The sequence below is a fragment of the Pecten maximus genome, chromosome 11 (genome assembly GCF_902652985.1).
Source record: "Pecten maximus chromosome 11, xPecMax1.1, whole genome shotgun sequence".
NCBI lineage: Eukaryota > Metazoa > Mollusca > Bivalvia > Pectinida > Pectinidae > Pecten > Pecten maximus.
The window spans coordinates 24,301,601-24,323,439 of NC_047025.1; the positions used below are offsets into that span (position 1 = coordinate 24,301,601).

The window sequence follows — 21,839 nt, forward strand, 5'->3', positions numbered from 1 at the left end:
CCTGTAACAGTCTACATGTATCTCCCTAGAAGCGGTGTGTAGGTTTGCCCGGTAACAGTCTACATGTATCTCCCTAGACACGGTGTATAGGTGTGCCCGGTAACAGTCTACATGTATCTCCCTAGACACGGTGTGTAGGTTTGCCCGGTAACAGCCGTCATGTATCTCCCTAGACACGGTGTGTAGGTTTGCCCTGTAACAGTCTACATGTATCTCCCTAGACACGGTGTGTAGATTTGCCCTTAGTGTCATTAGTGACCTCAGCAGCAACCGTGTGATGTGATGTGGAAGTAGTATAATTGTTTTGTTTAGTTTAAAGTTGCCATTTTCACTGACACACGATATCCTAATTTACTTTCTCACTGACCCATTTAAACCTTCGTCAATCCCCTCCCAAACGTTTAAATCTTCCTGATGTATGACAAGCTTTTAATACCCATTTCATTTTCTCTCTCTTATTTGCCCGATTTTGAAAGCATAACCCAATACATGCACGTGTTTGTTAGATGATTATGTCATACAAATAACCATTCAATAGTACCTCCAACGTGAAAACCACTCGTAACGCCAACACAGAATACATACGTACTACAATTGTAATAATAAAAACAGCATAACGAATAGGAATTTTGGTGATTAACGTAACCTGCATGGCGTACACTATAAAACTGACACATTTTAAGACATTATATAATTCCATTACTTTCAGGTACAAATAGTTTAACCAAGTAAATACACTGATTCTCATATTACAGCGGCGGTGCCAGGTAAAACGTTTCCATTGATATATTAAATACCACAACAATATCCCTTCTAGCATATGAGAACGCTTTACGGTCTTAAGTCTCCGTTTTTATATCTTGTTTTCACATTCAGGTTAAAAGTTCGCTAGAGGCAAGCGTAGACGTACATCCTCTGTAGTGGGTGGTGATTGCCGCACGGAGTCAGCTGTGTCTATATCCAGGCTTGAACATCCATTAACTTCATCAGCGAGTACATGCCTCTCGTGTATACAGTGGAAGGTAAAAAGACACATATATAAATATATTGGCTGTGGATTATTCAGTTTTATAGTATTGACCAAAGTGACCACAGAGTGTTCTCCTTTTGGATCGATATATTCTTCATCAAGCCACATATCCAATCGTTTAAATGTAATATGTAGCGTCGTGTTCTGGTTACACACTGCGCTAACAGTACAATTCCGTAAGTGTTGACACTCAGCTGCCTAAACTGGAGTTCGCATTAACTTTGCTTCTCTACGAGATTTATACACCTGCATGTTAATTTGTTCCAACGCTAGTTTTGTAACCTGTACCACATATCTCAGGAAAACTAATTTGTGATGATTCGGGACCAGTGGGCGAGGAATTCCGAGTTCCTTCTGTCATGTGTGGGATTCGCTGTTGGACTCGGAAACATTTGGAGGTTCCCATACCTTTGTTACAGAAATGGCGGCGGTAAGTATATATATATATATATATATATGACAATGTGTATCTATGTATTTCACATGTAGGGAAAAATATAACTGCATGTTCACTACGGAATGCATATTCATTATGAAATACATATAAGGTTACGATTTCAGATAACACTAATACCACAAGAATATTTATCTAGGACTACAATTCATAATACCAGTACCTATTACTGTTCGGGGGTAAATGTCATTGCAGTTCCCCAGTTATGACCTAATGTGGGGACTATTGTAGCAAGGTTTATTCTTTTTAGATATAGCGAAAGCATTAAACGAATTAAGTGGACCCGATACTCGCATTACAATATTATCATTTTGCAATAACAGCATTTAGGTTGCTACTTTCCTAGACTTAGTTAAAGTATAACGTGACCGGATGTCGCCTTAGCCAAACCATGTGGTCTTCGAGTTGTCCTTTCATCTGTACTTACAGAACCAGCTTCAAATATTACCTACGCCGATATGTGCCGTTACCCAGAATGCCGTGTTCAATTGTAATGAATAGCGGTACCGGTTCAGAACACATTTGTATGTACACTCCTGGCCCCTAGCATCACTAATGGGTTCTGGAGGAACAAAAAGGCCCGCATGTTACATTTTTGTAATCGGTCTGTCAAACAGTCAATATACGCCCGTGTAACAATTTTGTCATTAATGTAATACCAGCTAGAAATCCATTGTTACGTCATTATATGCACAATGACGTGACGTCATGTTGTCATAAATTGTGAATGGCACAACAACCTGGCTGCCTCCGTTTCATATGATTATAAGCCTAGCAAATTTTTACTTTCAAAGTGTAAGTTGTGATGTGATAAAACGTATCTGAAATTTGTTTTCATTTAATTTGCGATTTTATGAAACTTGTTTCGAAGTTTTTGTTTTTCCTTTTTTTCTAAAGGCAGGGAAAACAACTTTCAGGACTCCTTTCATAAAATCTCTTATAAAAAGAAAAAAACCCATTTAAGATCCAATACATCCATGTTTTTGTTTGTTTCTCACTTCATATATGCAGGTGTTATTTACCTTCGTTTTTTTATAACTGTGACGATACAAATAATAATAGTTCTCACAAACTTCACAGATTATTCCCGGTGATGCTAGGAATGATATAACTTTACTCACATGTTCTGGGTGATCCTGTGGTTGTTAGGGATGATATAACTTTACTCACGTGTTCTGGGTGATCCTGTGGTTGTTATGGTGATATAACTTTACTCACATGTTCTGGGTGATCCTGTGGTTGTTAGAGATGATATAACTCATCTCACAAGTTCTGGGTGATCCTGTGGTTGTTATGGTGATATAACTTTACTCACATGTTCTGGGTGATCCTGTGGTTGTTATGGTGATATAACTTTACTCACATGTTCTGGGTGATCCTGTGGTTGTTAGAGATGATATAACTCATCTCACAAGTTCTGGGTGATCCTGTGGTTGTTATGGTGATATAACTTTACTCACATGTTCTGGGTGATCCTGTGGTTGTTATGGTGATATAACTTTACTCACATGTTCTGGGTGATCCTGTGGTTGTTATGGTGATATAACTTTACTCACATGTTCTGGGTGATCCTGTGTTTGTTAGGGATGAGATTACTTTACTAACCAGTTCTGGGTGATCCTGTGATTGTTAGGGATGAGATAACTTTACTCACATGTTCTGGGTGATCCTGTGGTTGTTATGGTGATATAACTTTACTCACATGTTCTGGGTGATCCTGTGGTTGTTATGGTGATATAACTTTATTCACAAGTTCTGGGTGATCCTGTAGTTGTTAGGGATGAGATAACTTTACTCACATGTTCTGGGTGATCCTGGGATGTTAGGAATGAGATAACTTTACTCACGTGTTCTGGGTGATCCTGTGGTTGTTAGGGATGATATAACTTTACTCACAAGTTCTGGGTGATCCTGTGGTTGTTATGGTGATATAACTTTACTCACAAGTTCTAGGTGATCCTGTAGTTGTTCGGGATGATATAACTTTACTCACAAGTTCTGGGTGATCCTGTGGTTGTTATGGTGATATAACTTTACTCACAAGTTCTAGGTGATCCTGTAGTTGTTCGGGATGATATAACTTTACTCACAAGTTCTGGGTGATCCTGTGGTTGTTATGGTGATATAACTTTACTCACAAGTTCTGGGTGATCCTGTGGTTGTTAGGGATGATATAACTTTACTCACATGTTCTGGGTGATCCTGTGGTTGTTATGGTGATATAACTTTACTTACATGTTCTGGGTGATCCTGTGGTTGTTAGAGATGAGATAACTCATCTCACATGTTCTGGGTGATCCTGGGATTGTTAGGGATGAGATAACTTTACTCACATGTTCTGGGTGATCCTGTGGTTGTTAGAGATGAGATAACTCATCTCACATGTTCTGGGTGATCCTGTGGTTGTTATGGTGATATAACTTTTCTCACATGTTCTGGGTGATCCTGTGGTTGTTAGGGATGATATAACTTTACTCACATGTTCTAGGTGATCCTGTTGTTGTTATGGTGATATAACTCATCTCACATGTTCTGGGTGATCCTGTGGTTGTTATGGTGATATAACTTTACTCACATGTTCTGGGTGATCCCGTGGTTGTTAGGGATGATATAACTTTACTCACATGTTCTGGGTGATCCTGTTGTTGTTATGGTGATATAACTTTACTCACCTGTTCTGGGTGATCCTGTGGTTGTTATGGTGATATAACTTTACTCACAAGTTCTAGGTGATCCTGTAGTTGTTCGGGATGAGATAACTTTACTCACAAGTTCTGGGTGATCCTGTGGTTGTTATGGTGATATAACTTTACTCACATGTTCTGGGTGATCCTGTGGTTGTTAGGGATGATATAACTTTACTCACGTGTTCTGGGTGAACCTGTGGTTGTTATGGTGATATAACTTTACTCACATGTTCTGGGTGATCCTGTAGTTGTTCGGGATGAGATAACTTTACTCACAAGTTCTGGGTGATCCTGTGGTTGTTATGGTGATATAACTTTACTCACATGTTCTGGGTGATTCTGTGGTTGTTAGGGATGAGATATCTTTACTCACAAGTTCTGGGTGATCCTGTGGTTGTTATGGTGATATAACTTTACTCACAAGTTCTTGGTGATCCCGGTATTGTTAGGATTAAGATAACTTTACTCACCTGTTCTGGGTGATCCTGTGGTTGTTATGGTGATATAACTTTTCTCACATGTTCTGGGTGATCCTGTGGTTGTTAGGGATGAGATAATTTTACTCACAAGTTCTGGGTGATCCTGTGGTTGTTAGGAATGAGATAATTTTACTCACATGTTCTGGGTGATCCTGTGGTTGTTATGGTGATATAACTTTACTCACATGTTCTGGGTGATCCTGTGGTTGTTAGGGATGAGATAACTTTACCCACATGTTCTAGGTGATCCTGTGGTTGTTATGGTGATATAACTTTACTCACATGTTCTAGGTGATCCTGTGGTTGTTATGGTGATATAACTTTACTCACATGTTCTGGGTGATCCTGTGGTTGTTAGAGATGAGATAATTTTACTCACAAGTTCTGGGTGATACTGTGGTTGTTAGGAATGAGATAACTTTATTCACAAGTTCTGGGTGATCCTGTGGTTGTTATGGTGATATAACTTTACTCACCTGTTCTGGATGATCCTGTGGTTGTTAGAGATGAGATAATTTTACTCACATGTTCTGGGTGATCATGGGATTGTTAGAGATGAGATAACTCATCTCACATGTTCTGGGTGATCCTGGGATTGTTAGGGATGAGATAACTTTACTCACATGTTCTGGGTGATCCTGTGGTTGTTATGGTGATATAACTTTACTCACATGTTCTGGGTGATCATGGGATTGTTATGGTGATATAACTTTACTCACATGTTCTGGGTGATCCTGGGATTGTTAGGGATGAGATAACTTTACTCACATGTTCTGGCTGATCCCTGGATTATTAGAGATGAGATAACTTTACTCACATGTTCTGGCTGATCCCTGGATTATTAGAGATGAGATAACTCATCTCACATGTTCTGGGTGATCCTGTGGTTGTTAGAGATGAGATAACTCATCTCACATGGGGTAGGAAATGACAGCTGGTACGCGCTATGACACCTACTCAAAATAACACAGCATCCCCAATTGTAGCGTAATCATGCCTGTCGCAAATTGATATTAATGATTATGGCCCAACAAATAGGTTTCACAACAACTTACAATCTTACAATCGATATTGTTTTAATGTTTGTAGGAAAAAATATGCATGTAAGAAAGTTATTCAAACATGGGTCTGTTCTGTGAACCCTCGTGTAAGAGCTCGGCTGGCCAGCAAGACTATTACACTCTGGTTTAGATAGTCCTGTCCATGGAACAGAACCATGTAAGATTCTATTTGTCCGTTTTACCATTCTTCAACACCAGATGTGTTGTTAGGACTCATACATTATATAACAAAATACGTTTTCATTGTTTATGAAACTCTCAACATCGACACATATGTTACAGCTGATATATGGCAATGCCCTAACATGGGCTATCTATTAAACCGATCGTAACACGTGGTGACTGCTTCATTAATTGATCATGAGAGGTAAAATATCATAATACATAATCCATCATTTCAACCCCTATCTAGACTATATCTGTTTATATTAGAGTAAGTTAATCAGTACGCTGGGTGTGGATCGGTGTTTATTTCATTCGTCGGATTTCCTTTTTTTTTTAAATGATAAGACTATGTAATAAATATGCTGTGTCTCTACATCTTGTTATAGTTTTTATATAAATGGCAGAGTTATTTAAAAACAATTGAACACTTTTAACCAATCATTTTTGACAAAATAACTTGACTAAATTTAAGTGATTCTAGTGATTAAATTAATCATCCTTTGAACTTCCAAGCCCAGATATCGGTAGAATGAAGGACTATGTAATTAGTCAAACGTGTGTTATCTAGCAAGAGTAAAGGTAGTAAATTACAGATAATTTGTGATAAACTGTAACTAATCTGTGTGTCATACCGAATCCAAGTAAACACAAACTGTAGGCATAAAACACACGAATCTCTTGCAATGCTGATTGTCATCGAGTGGATCCTATTTCATCCTTCTGTGATGAAGTGCGTTCAGTAATGATTATTTTCCCCAGTGATTCGGTGGTCCAACAAAGGTCAGAAATACCAAACATAATCATCAAAATTGTTACATTTATACAGTACTCCCATGATTACTATTGAAAAAAATATAGAATACTTGTTCCATTAAGTAAAATTCTATTGCGATATTCATCAAGATAACGTTGAACATGTAAAACAAATGACGTTTCATTAGACATTGAATCTCAGAAGGCATAACATTTCGACAACCACTAGTCAAACAACAATGCACCGACGGGCCATTTGTTACTAGTATTATGACACATCACCTAAGGTTGCTATGCTACTCTTCAAATTGACATTGCAAATCATGATTTTCCGAGCTACAATCATTTAATAGATAAACGAATGTTTTGTGATTTTACTTCAGTAGTTAAGTTTAACGAAGAAGTTGAAATATGTCATATGACAATTCTTGAGTCTTGCAAGTTTTCGGCATTGCCGGAAAGTTAAACTCTAAACAGCTACATTGTATATGCTTACCTGTTCTTTGAACTTAGGATTTGGATGTAGTCGAATAGAGTTTTATATCATTGATATTGCATGGAAAATTTCTGAATTTAAGATGATTTATTACTACGTGAGTAAATATGGCCTCTGTATTTGCTAGAATGTATTAAATCTCGTTGCAAATAAGAAATTGTTAGATGGTCCAGCAATGTGTGCTAGCTATATACAGCTTAGTACTTTTCTATGTCATTATTGATAAAACGTGAATTGCCATGGGGACAAACATAAATATTCTATAAGGCTGTAATGAATTGAATGGTTATCCGTCGATAAACCATCGAAGGGAGGATTAAGGTAGGCGCAGATCGCCGCAGGATAGCAGATGAATTGATTCTGAATATATGAGGTTATAGATGATGAATTAAATGCTGAAATTACATCGTCCTGTGTTTCATCTTGTGTGTATATGTGAACTTTTGTCAGTTATATTCGTACATTATAAATTATTAGCTACAGCTTTGGAAAGACACTAGACAAGTTACAAATAATCAGACGGCAGTTGTTTGTGAAATGTGATGCCACATTTCTATATGTTTTTCTCAATAACCGTGGTTGTATTGTTTATAAAGATTCATTTATAATTGTCTTTCATTTTATTCTTGATGGTTATAGCCACGAGCGTACATTTTATACATATCTTGAATATTGTCTTATAAATTTATCAAATTTCCATTGAAATGTGGTTCTTATTTTCTCTTCTTTTCCTATTATCCTTACTGTTTGGAAATAGTAATTCTCCTTTTGCACATCTGTTAGTTTGTTCATTACGTAGTAAAAAAGCAATCAAAACTACCTCGACACAGACGAAGGATATTTTGTCAAGGTCTTCAACAAGTTTAGTAATATCGATTTTGTGTTTATATCTACCACAGTGGTGCCTCGTTAAATGACTCCTAGCAAGCGCTTCTTATCGTTCAAAACCATTAAGACCAGTGAAGCTACATGGAAACAAATACAAGCGTTCAGACAGGTAGAAATAATCAATATTCCATTCCATGTTTCAGAAAGAAGGTTGGCATGATATATAGTTGCTACAAAGTATAGCCATTCCAATATCTCGGTTAAATAATTAAATAGCATTTCCGATGTTTGATCAACTGTATATTGTAATCGCTTTCACATATCTGCTGATCATGAAAGAATAGATAACAAAAGACTTCTGAAATTTGTACAGTAGGTTATATAAAATGAAAAAAATTATATAGCCACCAGATGAAGTGTCATAAGCCATAATTCTGTATTAGATTTGATACTGAAAAATACGTGGTTAGGTGTAGAATAGCTGAAATATATCAATATCAATATAATTGTTACTTCATCATCACCATGTGTAAGCATTGATAAAATTTAATTAAATAAAGATATTCTATTTTATTTACCATCATAGTATGATCTTTGTATAGAACTACAGTAAGTCCAGGTCTAGCTAGCGTATATATATAGCCCTTCATTACGTATCTGACCACATCCGGTCATAGTTGTACTTCATGATGCGATGAAGTATATGATGCGTATATATCCAGATTGATAGAGTGACAGGCATTTCCCAAAACCTAAACTATATTTATCATGAATATTTGCCTGGCGTTCCCTTAAAAAATACCGAAATATGTTATTAATTTAGCTGTTTAACGCTTGGATATTCGTAACCAAGAACCAAACTAAAACTTAAGTACACATTATTACTATTATAAAGAAGACAATATGATAACCTTCTGCTGGACTGCTACATTTCATTGATTGCCAATATTTAGTAATTCACCATGAATGTATTCTGTACTGTCGCTATAACTTATGGGTCTGTTGATATGTACACCCAATCCAAAGTTATTGTTATTTTAAGACTCACTGTGCCTCATCAGAGTAACTGAGGTAAGGAGCCTTGTCCGCGGACACAACTGAGGTAAGGAGCCTTGTCCGCGGACACAACTGAGGTCAGGTGCCTTGTCCGCGGACACAACTGAGGTAAGGTGCCTTGTCCGCGGACACAACTGAGGCCAGGTGCCTTGTCCACGGACACAACTGAGGTCAGGTGCCTTGTCCGCGGACACAACTGAGGTAAGGTGCCTTGTCCGCGGACACAACTGAGGCCAGGTGCCTTGTCCACGGACACAACTGAGGTCAGGTGCCTTGTCCACGGACACAACTGAGGTCAGGTGCCTTGTCCGCGGACACAACTGAGGTAAGGAGCCTTGTCCACGGACACAACTGAGGTCAGGTGCCTTGTCCGCGGACACAACTGAGGTAAGGTGCCTTGTCCACGGACACAACTGAGGTCAGGTGCCTTGTCCACGGACACAACTGAGGTCAGGTGCCTTGTCCACGGACACAACTGAGGTCAGGTGCCTTGTCCACGGACACAACTGAGGTAAGGTGCCTTGTCCACGGACACAACTGAGGTCAGGTGCCTTGTCCACGGACACAACTGAGGTAAGGTGCCTTGTCCACGGACACAACTGAGGTCAGGTGCCTTGTCCGCGGACACAACTGAGGTAAGGTGCCTTGTCCACGGACACAACTGATGTAAGGTGCCTTGTCCACGGACACAACTGAGGTCAGGTGCCTTGTCCACGGACACAACTGAGGCCAGGTGCCTTGTCCGCGGACACAACTGAGGCTTACTTCCTGAGAAACACAAACTACCCTGGCCAAAGGTTTTGTCGAACTTCTCTGGGCTTCATCTCAGGTAGACTGGTCCCTGTCTCTAAAATATCAAAATAATATATAAAATCAGAGTTTATAATTTTTGTCGCTATGATGCGTCTGATTCTAGATTTACCTGGCTCTAAGTTTCAAACCAGCGGGAGATAAGCTTGTATTAAAATCGATGTGGGCAATTCTGTACAAAAACTATGGGAAATGTTCCAGCCGCGCACCTTTGTTACTTTGTTACCTAGTATCCGTGTGCATCCTTTCATCTTCTTTCAAATAAAGGCCAGTATTGTTATTGTCGTTTGTCATAATGTTACAGCTAAGATAACACTTCACAACATACGATTTCATCTGCGATGATTGCAAGAAGATACGCAAGCCATTTGTCACCATCAAACGGAATAGAGATATTAACACCAAACAGTTAAGATGTGAAAAAAGCAGTTTGACGATTTTTCATAAACCTTTAAATGTAATCTTAATTTTCTCTTGCCATGTCTGATGTCGTTCAGCAGTCTTTATATTGTTTGTTTTAACTTCGTTATTTCAGTATTCGTTGTTGTTTTTATAACTGTTCGAATAATTTATGTGACAAATTCACCAGGCTTAAAGGTAAACAGACCATGTAATTGAGGATTGAAAGGATTCATTATACCTTACAGACATATGCGCCTTATTACGTCATTGCAAACATGTCATGACATACAACAACCAATATTTCAATTTCTACTCAAGTTGGACTCAATGAAACTACCAAACTTAATCTGTTTCATTTGCTCATGAATTTGACCAGATTAACACTGATCAGTGCGTATGAATACATGGTTAAAATCCTTCCGCGGAAATGATTTCACTTTTTCTACATTGTTATTATAAACATGGAATAATTATTAACATTATCAAATTGATAATGTATTCTTGTATTTTATGAAAGACCAGATATGCTAGATACTTCTATTTTGACAAAATAATGCTGTTCTTAATCCTAAAATTGTGGACTATTTTACTTAACCGACTAGACATGCACAATCCGGAACTCCTCTGGCTTTTCCGCATTTGGACTTGCACAAGCTTCGAGACATTAACATCTAGACCGACTTTTTTATTCGAAAAAAAAAACCAATTGAAATATAAGGATTGAATCTTGATTTGGTCGATTTCATGGGGTCATGAATTGAGTTGCTCTTGAGACAAATTCAACATGAACTGCTTCGCAGTTCATTAAATTTGTCTCAAGAGCAACTCAATTCATGACCCCATGAAATCGACCAAATCAAGATTCAATCCTTAAATAAAAGAACTATATGCAATGTCAGTGTAACAAAAAAAACAACAACAAAACGGCGTATTGATTTTATGGTTACAGCTAGCTACACATGAACAAAAGATTCCGCTATATTTACGTAATTTATGGTATGCATCACTGAAGTGTTAACTCTGATATTTAGATTGTTGTTCCAAACAGTGCTTTATGTGAATGCCTGGTTCTGTTGATTCGACGAAATTGTCTTTAACAACGAAATTAAATCATGAAGTTTATAGCATAACAAAACTCATACCAGGGAAGTGTAATTAATCATTATTCTCTTACAACAACTTGTCAAATAAAAGACACGTTGCGAGTATATGTTTTGAAACCCTAATTATGATTCACGTTGTCAAAATGTTGATAATATTTTGTGTTATCTATAACAAATCCATTCTCAGTACAGCGTGGATACACAAGGCTAGTCTGTCATTGTCATTTCGTGTCTATTTCTGACCTTTAAGTTCATAGACCTTCGCTTATTAATTAGCCTATTTGGCGTGCATATCATGAAAGCTTATTTACAATGTCGATTTGCTATGCAACCTCGTGCAGCTCACAATAAGGACTCTCTAGGTGGCAAGAGCTAAGTCATACCTCAACACAGCAGGCGGCGAGCGATTAGAACAGCAGGAATAATCACACTAAAGACAGACATAGACTCATCAATAAATGATAAAATAGACGTAAACCTGAATGGTTCATGTCGTGTTAATTATTATGTTTTCAGTAACATCAAATTATGTGGTTCGCAGAAGTTAAACTGGGCATGTATTAGTTACATCATTCATGTATGATTTGTGGGAATGTTCTGCTGAGCATTTTATGGCATGTGTAAATAATTCCTGGACATCTGTAGGAAAAGTAGGTTTTTATTAATACACACAATACTCTTCCGTCCAATTAGCAATGTGATACAGCCTGTATGGCCTACAAGATATCTGTCCACATTATACTCGTCGTTTTACTCATCCCTGCCGGTTCTGGTAGGATTATGGAGTTGCTTGTTGGAGTGCATGGAAAGAATGACTATGGCAACTTTAAAATACCTCGAGAGAATCTATACATGAAATACCCTGCATTCAGAATACTTTCTTTTCTACTCATATATCTAACCGACATCGTCCCATTAGATAATCTACTCTTTTTACTGACCGCCATTGTCCCACTAGGTAATCTACTCTTATCATTTCTGACCGCCATTGTCCCACTAGGTAATCTACTCTTATCATTTCTGACCGCCATTGTCCCACTAGGTAATCTACTCTTATCATTTCTGACCACCATTGTCCCACTAGGTAATCTACTATTATTTCTGACCGCCATTGTCCCACTAGGTAATCTACTCTTATTATATCTGACCACCATTGTCCCACTAGGTAATCTACTCTTATCATTTCTGACCACCATTGTCCCACTAGGTAATCTACTCTTATTTCTGACCGCCATTGTCCCACTAGGTAATCTACTCTTATTATATCTGACCACCATTGTCCCACTAGGTAATCTACTCTTATTATATCTGACCACAATTGTCCCACTAGGTAATCTACTCTTATTATATCTGACCACCATTGTCCCACTAGGTAATCTACTCTTATATCTGACCATCATTGTCCCACTAGGTAATCTACTCTTATATCTGACCATCATTGTCCCACTAGGTAATCTACTCTTATTATATCTGACCACCATTGTCCCACTAGGTAATCTACTCTTATCATTTCTGACCATCATTGTCCCACTAGGTAATCTACTCTTATTATATCTGACCACCATTGTCCCACTAGGTAATCTACTCTTATTATATCTGACCACCATTGTCCCACTAGGTAATCTACTCTTATCATTTCTGACCGCCATTGTCCCACTAGGTAATCTACTATTATTTCTGACCGCCATTGTCCCACTAGGTAATCTACTCTTTTCTCTCATCCCTACCGGTATCATACTGGTCTGTCCAGGTAAATACACCCATGCTTGCTGTGTGTGTATTACCTCGCTTCCGGTGTAGGATAGCCACGCGCGCGCAATGATACAAAAGTAGGTCGCCGAACCGAAAGTAGATCTATCTATAGATTTGTAAACACATCGTCTGCTCCATGTGCTAGGCCAGATCTAATAAAAAAATTTATTTATGATATAAATTATGTAAAAAAACACGTTCTTTTATTGTTTTTTTATTAATAAAACATGGAACTATATTTTCACGCGAAAGGACACACTAGCTTGGCCAACATCAAGTGATTTGGCTTCGCTTGCAATGACAGGGCTGCTGAAACAACGTTAGACTGTGGAAATGAATGGTTTCCTTCGTTTTTAGACAAGCAAACGTCGTTTGCATATATGGGGTATGGTAAATCGATTGGCGCTGTTCTTTTTTTATTATATGCAGTAGAAAAAAAGTTTGGATTGAGAAAAAATGGCGTCTATCTGAGAAAGCTATCGACAGATAGTGCCTATTTTTGCATATTTTAGGTTGGGGAATGAGAGAAAAATACTCAATCATATGTGGTTCATGTAGGATAGGGATATTCCACCCTCTGGGTCACAAAATGTGGTAAAACCCTCGGCAGCCGAGGGTTTTACCACATTTTGTGACCCAGAGGGTGGAATATCCCTATCCTACATGACCACATATGATAGAGTCTTATAATATCTGACCAACATTGTCCCACTAGGTAATCTACTCTTATATCTGACCATCATTGTCCAACTAGGTAATCTACTCTTATATCTGACCACCATTGTCCCACTAGGTAATCTACTCTTATATCTGACCATCATTGTCCCACTAGGTAATCTACTCTTATATCTGACCATCATTGTCCCACTAGGTAATCTACTCTTATATCTGACCATCATTGTCCCACTAGGTAATCTACTATTATTTCTGACCGCCATTGTCCCATTAGGTAATCGATTCATACTCATGACCGTCATTGCCCCAATAGGTAGTTACTCATATTGCTGACCGCCATTGTCCAACTACGTAGTAGTAACTGCCTATGTTGCATCATGTCTCAGCCAGCTGCTGAAACATAGATAGATAAACATAATAAAAATATAATGCATATCTATTATATATACCACGTAGTCATTTAATTCTGTCAAACTATTGCAGTGATATAAAACATCTAATAAGGTATATAGTCAGAAGTAATAATAGTAGGACAATTTGCCAATCCTGTAGTTAAAGCTGACAAACCACCTTATATACATATAATATTTTCATTGATTTTAACCTGATGACAAAAGGTCCCGGAATATTGCGGTGCAGTCCTTTCTATTTTCGTTATGCTTCGTTTACTACCGTACTCCAAACATCCAAATAAAAACATGGCGTAGTACCAACTTAATACTGAACCGTAACTCCAACTCAAAATCGATAAAACCGAGCCAAAATAAGAACAGAAAAAATATAGATTTGAATTGAGACCCTTGTAAGTACAAGGAGAATCAGTCTAGGAGTTCCTGAAGGACAAATACAGGTTATCGTTGTACTGATGACATGAGTTCCCATCGTGAATAAAGGATAAAATGAACATTGATCATTCGCTAAATCCAAGTTGGTATTTCGTTTTGGTATCTATCTAGAAAATGTTCAATGCTAAAATTCGGAGATATCCAAAATTCTTTGTATTTCTATGTCAAATTTTATATCCGCCATGTTGCTAACATCACGAGGCTCTCTAACACGGTCTCGTAGTCATGAGAGTAAAAGTATTATATTCATCACATACTTCACATGATGACCCCGTTGTTGTAGGGAAGGACTATCTCACACGGGAATAATGAATTATGATACAACTGTATTGTTTCCGTCATAGTATTGTTGTGACTGCCGAAACCTTCGTCTCAGCCCTTTGGTTTTCAGGTGTTTTTTTTTTTGTTTTTTGTTTTTTTGTTTTGTTTTTTGTTTATTTATGAACATGTCGGGAAAATGAATTTCGCCTATGGTGTAAAAGTTTTTCTCGTGTTGACCAGCTAAACCCTTGATTCCGGTTGAGATAGCCTTGTCTTTGTAACAGAACCATGTAAGATTCTATCAATGACCTTGACTGAAGATAGTACTATATATGCGATAACGATAAATTGTATTTGGAATCCTACCGCGCTGGTGCGGCATGTTTATCATTGCACTAGTTGTTATTTTTTTGGGGGAGGATTACCACCAGTATCACTGCCCGCTACTGTCCCTTGTCTGCTGTTCTCACGCTCTCTCACGCCGAGATCTCACCATTCATGAATAGCCTATACCACGCCTGATTTAAACTTCCACAATTGTTACAGTGATGATAACCCCCTTAGAACGTGGTGAGGAATACACGTGAACATATTCTTATCTGTTTTTCTCAGCAGAACTGAGTAATGCAATATATTTGTTTCATTTTCTGTCTCTTGGTATACTGTACATATACCCCTCTATTACGCCCATTTTGATAACCTAACAACATCAGAAATTATCAACCCCAATTAGGTGCTAGTTTAAGAAAATCAAATATATTGATAACGACTGAAATATAATTTCTGTGCATGTTCAAAATACTATATGTGATAACTGTATATATTCGAGGTGGGGGTTACCGATACTCACTTTCGATAAGTGCTTATCTTCCATCTTCTCTGCAAATGAAGAGGAAACTATCAGTTAGTTTATTATATTGATTGATATTTTATCACGTACATTTAACTTACGCCAGCTGTTTTAATCCTTCCCACTTCCTCCATGAGTTGTTCGTACTCTTTTATATCCTGCAAGTTGAATGGAACATGGCGTAAACGAATTGCGGGTCTCTGAACATTCAACATTCTCCCGTACATGTCCATATTTCTCCGCATCTCCCTTTCTTTCCGTGTACAGACATCCTTCCCTGATGGTATCCCTATCTCTGTCTCTCATTCGCTCAAATCTCAGGAAACCTATCCTGGTGGCATTCCATTTCTGTCCCACTCCCTCATTGAGCATGCAATCTCTCTCGATGGTATACCTTCTCCGTCTCACATTCTCATGGAACGCAAACAACCTTCCCTGATGGTATCCCTTATCTGTTTCACTTTCTTAAGGAGCACATAACACTTATCCTGATGGTATACCCTCTTTGTCTCACTTTCTCGGGGAGCACAGAGAACCTATCCTGATAGTATCTCTTTCTGTCTCACGTTCGCAGGGAACACAAACACTTTATCCTGATGGTATCCCTTCTCTGTCTCACTTTCCTTAGTGTTTTACTAAAATTTATATTTCTTAACATACAATAATCTAATAGGTGCATCTTTTGGTCAACTATATAATATGGGTGGGGCCTAACCTAATGAGATGGACAGTTATTAGCTGATAAATGACCCACCTGGTTCCCAGGCTTACCTGTACTTCAATTATGTTTAATGATACAATTTCCCTTCCTCTATTCATTTAGAAAGAACAGTGCCATGGCTTTTCTTTTACAAAATACCTCACAATATTACCCTGTTCTTAACATTCTGTCCCTCATGCTTTCACTTTCATCTGACATCAATTAATTAATTTCTTTCACTATGACTTTTCCAGTTCCATATCGTCATAGTACATTAAAATACGGAAGAAACCAACACTCAAACAATATCCGCTAAGATTATGAAATACGTACATTTTGTAGCTTTCCCCTCAACGCTCTGCACTTCTCCTCTAGTTCCTTTGTCTTTTTTTCCATGCTCTCAACTCTTCGCTTCTTTGCCTCTAATCTCCTCCATTCAATTTCCTCCTTCTTCTCTCGGAGAAGTCTCGTTATGCGTTGTTCATCCGCCATTTCCCGACCCGCTTTATGGGGTACCGAGTTCGATATGATACGACGATGTATATATTTGCTTGCCTATTGTACCGTTGTAATGTTTACATGAAAGTGATTGCACTAATCCTTTCATTGTCTCCGCATTCCTCGCCCATTTCAACTGTTATCATCACTTACTAATCTAAACAGCGATAACTTTCCTCTCTCGGGTCATTTCATACATAACAGAGTAGTGCCACTCATATCTGTACCAGATAGGCCCACCCGAAAAGTTTGATCGCCCTGTTCGGAAATAATTCTCTGATATACTTCAATAAAGTCAAAACAAATACAATGTATGTATATGTTGCGGTGCATGAAATCGATACCACTTATGCGTATCTTATAGTCATATTCCTAATCCAAACTTTCATCGTAAAGTGTCAAGTGTCATCACATCGTAATCAGAAGACCTTTTTCCCCCCGCGGCATTTTTACACACAGTACGGAGTAGTCCCAGTTCTTACCTTTTCTTAGTGACCGAAGTCATAGGGATTTACTACTACCATATACCAACATTCATTTTCTTCAGTTTGACTTTTCAAAAACTTATACATTATATTATCAATAGCTTGTAAGGCACCCTCTTTAACATACATGATGGAATACAAATTAGATTTGTCCACTTTTCATGATGCTCGTCAGCGGAAAATAATTTTCCTTCGAAATAGAAATAATTCAACAGCTTTAGTTATAAAGGGTATATGACGAGTATGCTGAAACAGAAAGGCGAAGCAGGGAGTTAAAAGATAAAAGAAAAGAGCATGTTTAAAAGGTCACGGGAAAATTGCGTAAGCCTTTTCTCCGACCATCTACGAAAAAAAAATATAAAGCTTTTTCAGTTAGTGACTATGCGATTCGAACACGCAAAACGATCGAATTGGAGATGGAAGCAACATTCCGACTTCACCAAACGATTGAATTGGAGAAAGTAGCAACATTTCGACTTTAAAAAACGATCGAATTGGAGAAAGAAGCAACATCCCGACTTTAACAAACGATCGAATTGGAGAAAGTAGCAACATTTCGACTTTACCAAACGATCGAATTGGAGAAAGTAGCAACATTTCGACTTTACCAAACGATCGAATTGGAGAAAGTAGCAACATTCCGACTTCACCAAACGATTGAATTGGAGAAAGTAGCAACATTTCGACTTTAACAAACGATCGAATTGGAGAAAGAAGCAACATCCCGACTTCACCAAACGATCGAATTGGAGAAAGTAGCAACATTTCGACTTTACCAAACGATCCAATTGGAGAAAGTAGCAACATTTCGACTTTACCAAAAGATCGAATTAGAGAAAGAAGCAACATGCCGACTTTTCATTACATGACATTATCCCTGTGTTGTTTAGTGCTACACTGCCGGAAGTCATATCGTGTGAGTTTTAGAAATCGATATAAAGCTATATTTACATTTTGGTGGCAAAGCCACGATATAAACTAAGTAAAAAGATCTGCAGTCTATGTGAGCATAATTGACACCCAAAATGTGACATCAATCCATGCCGCGCATGAATATAGTCACCCACCGGAACTACTTGTAACTAACGTAAACAATCATATGGCTCTATGAAAAAAAGCCTGGGACTACGTCGTTTTTTTATGTTAATTAAAAAGTATCAAAAAGAAATTTTATACAAAAGTGTTACACAAATAGTAAAAAGGACTGAACAGACTTTTTTCCGTATTATTTCAATGCACTTTTGTGTTTGCCAATCTGCACCTGACAAATGAATTTTGAAAAAATATGCTGCTCCATTTGTCGAACCCCATTGACGAAGTCGCTGAATATTGGCATTTTTTATTCGAGCTCAATTTTAATTTCCAAAAAGAGCAACAAAATATGTCGAGAATGTAAATATAAGCATAAAACTGTCTTTTTTGGTGTCTATGGTCGATATAGATGCGCACAATATGACGTTTGTTAGCAAAGCTCTGGCATCTATATCGACCATAGACACCAAAAAAAAGACAGTTTAATCCTTAAATAAATGCCAGAAGTCACGAGACGTCTATACATCGTTTACCTGCGTTGACTTACTTTGTTATTTAACTGATGACGTCAGTCATGTATTAGTTGTTTTGATAGAGTCATAGTGTGGTTGCACACCGCGGTGTGTAAACAAAAACGGTAACACACTGTTACGAATTGTATCATGCGCCATATTATTTGTGATATGGGATGAAAGTTATTCTACACACGGACGGCCTCGACTCGAAGTTATTTACGAAAATGATATTTGTTATTTGGACACGTGTGACCTTCAACAGTATATTCATATTGATTTGTGTTTAAAATGTCTAGCTATTAACAAAATAAACGGAAGATAAGATATAAACAATTATTTCACTACTATCCATCGTCTGTATGCGGAGTCCAAATTATGTAAACGCCTTCCGGTAAGATGAAATGATATTAATATACATGGTCGCTAACTGCCATATATACTTTCTGAATGCTTTTTGACTACACTTCGTACCTGGTACGTTAACATATTCAAATTTGGTTTCCGGTTACGTTGTAAACAAGATAGTTAGTGTGTTCTATTTAGGTAAACTTCGTAAACGTGAAAAAGACATGATTGGGAGAATTTACGCAATGATGTAATGTTTTGCAAAAGAATAAAGATAACCTCATACCAAGGGCACGCCACGTGAAGCTCTTACGATTTGACGCCCTTCAATACGTTACTGAATGTCGAAGCTTCATCTTACAAACACGTTATCATGTAAGCAAGCGGGAATCTTGAGTCTGAAATCAAACCAACGATTTTCCGATCGAATTGACCAATCGAAGCTCACTTGGTCAGGACCCTGGCCAAGATGGCGACCTTGACCTGTATTTTTATAGATGCGTCACTTGTGAAACGGAATTAGGCTATCTACTCTAGAGCGGTTTTGCAACGGGTAATTTGATTAGTCGACAGATCTGTAAACAATGCTTGATATACATGGCGACCAATAATGCATAATACATTGTATGTCTATCAAAATAGTGGCAGCCCTCCTGTTATCAATGTCTGGATAGATTCATTCTCCTGAAGGCTGTCGGCCTTTGAAAGGTATTGATAATCAGTCGTCCTGTCGTTTTTCTTGTTTCATTTACTGGGGATTTGTGTTGTCATTGTGGCATTATCTTATATTTGATCTGTTTTGTTTTCATTATGCGATCACGAAACTTTGAAGTTAGATTAAATGCTTCCGGGAATAACATATTCCATGTAAAAACAGTTGTGAATTTCTCTCATCTTTAGTCGTTCTAGTGTCTTCATCCATCATTGTTAACTCTCAAATAAATAATCGACTTATATAAGACTGTATCCATATGACATTATTAACGTATTAATACAATGGAAACTAATCATACCTGTCACGTTAAAGGTAAACACCGAAGCAAATGAGGGGGGGGGGGGGGGGGGGGGGGGGGGGGGCAATGTCATGGCGCGTAGTGCACTAGACTAATGCAGCATTAGACAAAGATACGAGCTGCATGACTTAACACTTTCTTAGGAAAATTGAGATCACGATCAATCCTCTGCTATCGTAGTTAGGCACGGCAGCGCTATTGCTGCGATTGTATGAGACGACTCTCCCTATTTCGTGCGATGAGGCAGCCAATCCGACACTGACAATTCACGACAAAAACAGTTTCTTCCACCGCGATACTAAACGTGCAACTGCAAACTCAAATGAATACACGTAAAGCTCGATCGGTATAGCTATGACAACAACATACGTGACGGTTATCCATAACACAGAATTATACAGCTTCCAAATAGGAGCCCACCAAGGGTTTTATATTCACCAATTATATTTCTCAGGGCATGTCCCGCAGACACTTGATCCTTTCAACATAAGTTTTAAGCCTAATGTTCTAACATTAACTTATTTAGCTCCTATGTATCTGGACTCCCCTATCACGAGAATAGGATCGTCGCCACATTTAAACATAATGCTTACCAACAGGCTAAGGTGTTCCATGTTAGACGTTCCTGACAATCACTTTAACTTATATCTGGTATGCAGATCATCAAGTAATGATTACTCAAGGTCTATCTGAACCAATGGATGTTAATCTATCAGTTAATTACGGGATACATGTAAGATTTCTCGTGACCAATATAAATTCCTAATTGAAGGATCAGTTAATACCAGAGCTATATTGTAAAATGATTTGTGACAATTTTGAATAAAAATATAAGTCTAATATGTATATGCATGTTATTGTATATAGGTATGAACAAAATAACGGTAACGTTGTGGGCTTTATGCAATAGCTAATATGGTAGAATTTTGTTTTAATGGTAATTCATTCAAACAAAAAACTCATTTCATTGAAAATCAAATGCGGGATCACTTAATTTGGTGTTTAGATAAGGGTCATTTCATGCCGTTTCCACAGTTCGTTAAAATAGCATCACAACTAAAAAAGGCAAGTAATAACAGTATCACAATAAATTGTAGTTGTTCTTGTGGGTTTCCAGATTGGATGGATGAGATGATTGGCTGTGACTGGAGAACATTGCAAAACGTTGAAACATAAAGGGCGTGCAAATATTAGAGATTCGGAAGAAAACTAGTCATGTTCCGAACATCGTAGGTTTTAAAAATTCATTTTCATATAACAATGAAACAAAAATATATTGACTCTCTATAAAAATAAAAAGAATAAAAAAACTTATAAAAAAAAAAAAAGATAAACATATAAATGGGCTCTGAAGTAGAACTGCGTCCACGTCTCAGAGCCTAGTAACAGAATGGCTTAAAGTTATACAGGTAATTTTTTTTCCCGTTCGAGTTACTTCCCTTGTAGTCCAGAACCTACATGTAGCTTGTGTTGTTTTTACATTCACATTTTGTTCAAAATGGCGTCCGTGAATTTCACCTAGGTTCATTCCGGCCACCACTTTT

General features: G+C 37.8%; 1 pseudogene; it reads left to right on the forward strand.

Moving 5' to 3' along the window:
* The first annotated feature begins 738 nt into the window (after positions 1–738).
* Positions 739–21,839, forward strand: part of LOC117337326 — a 60,863-nt pseudogene continuing 39,762 nt past the window's right edge.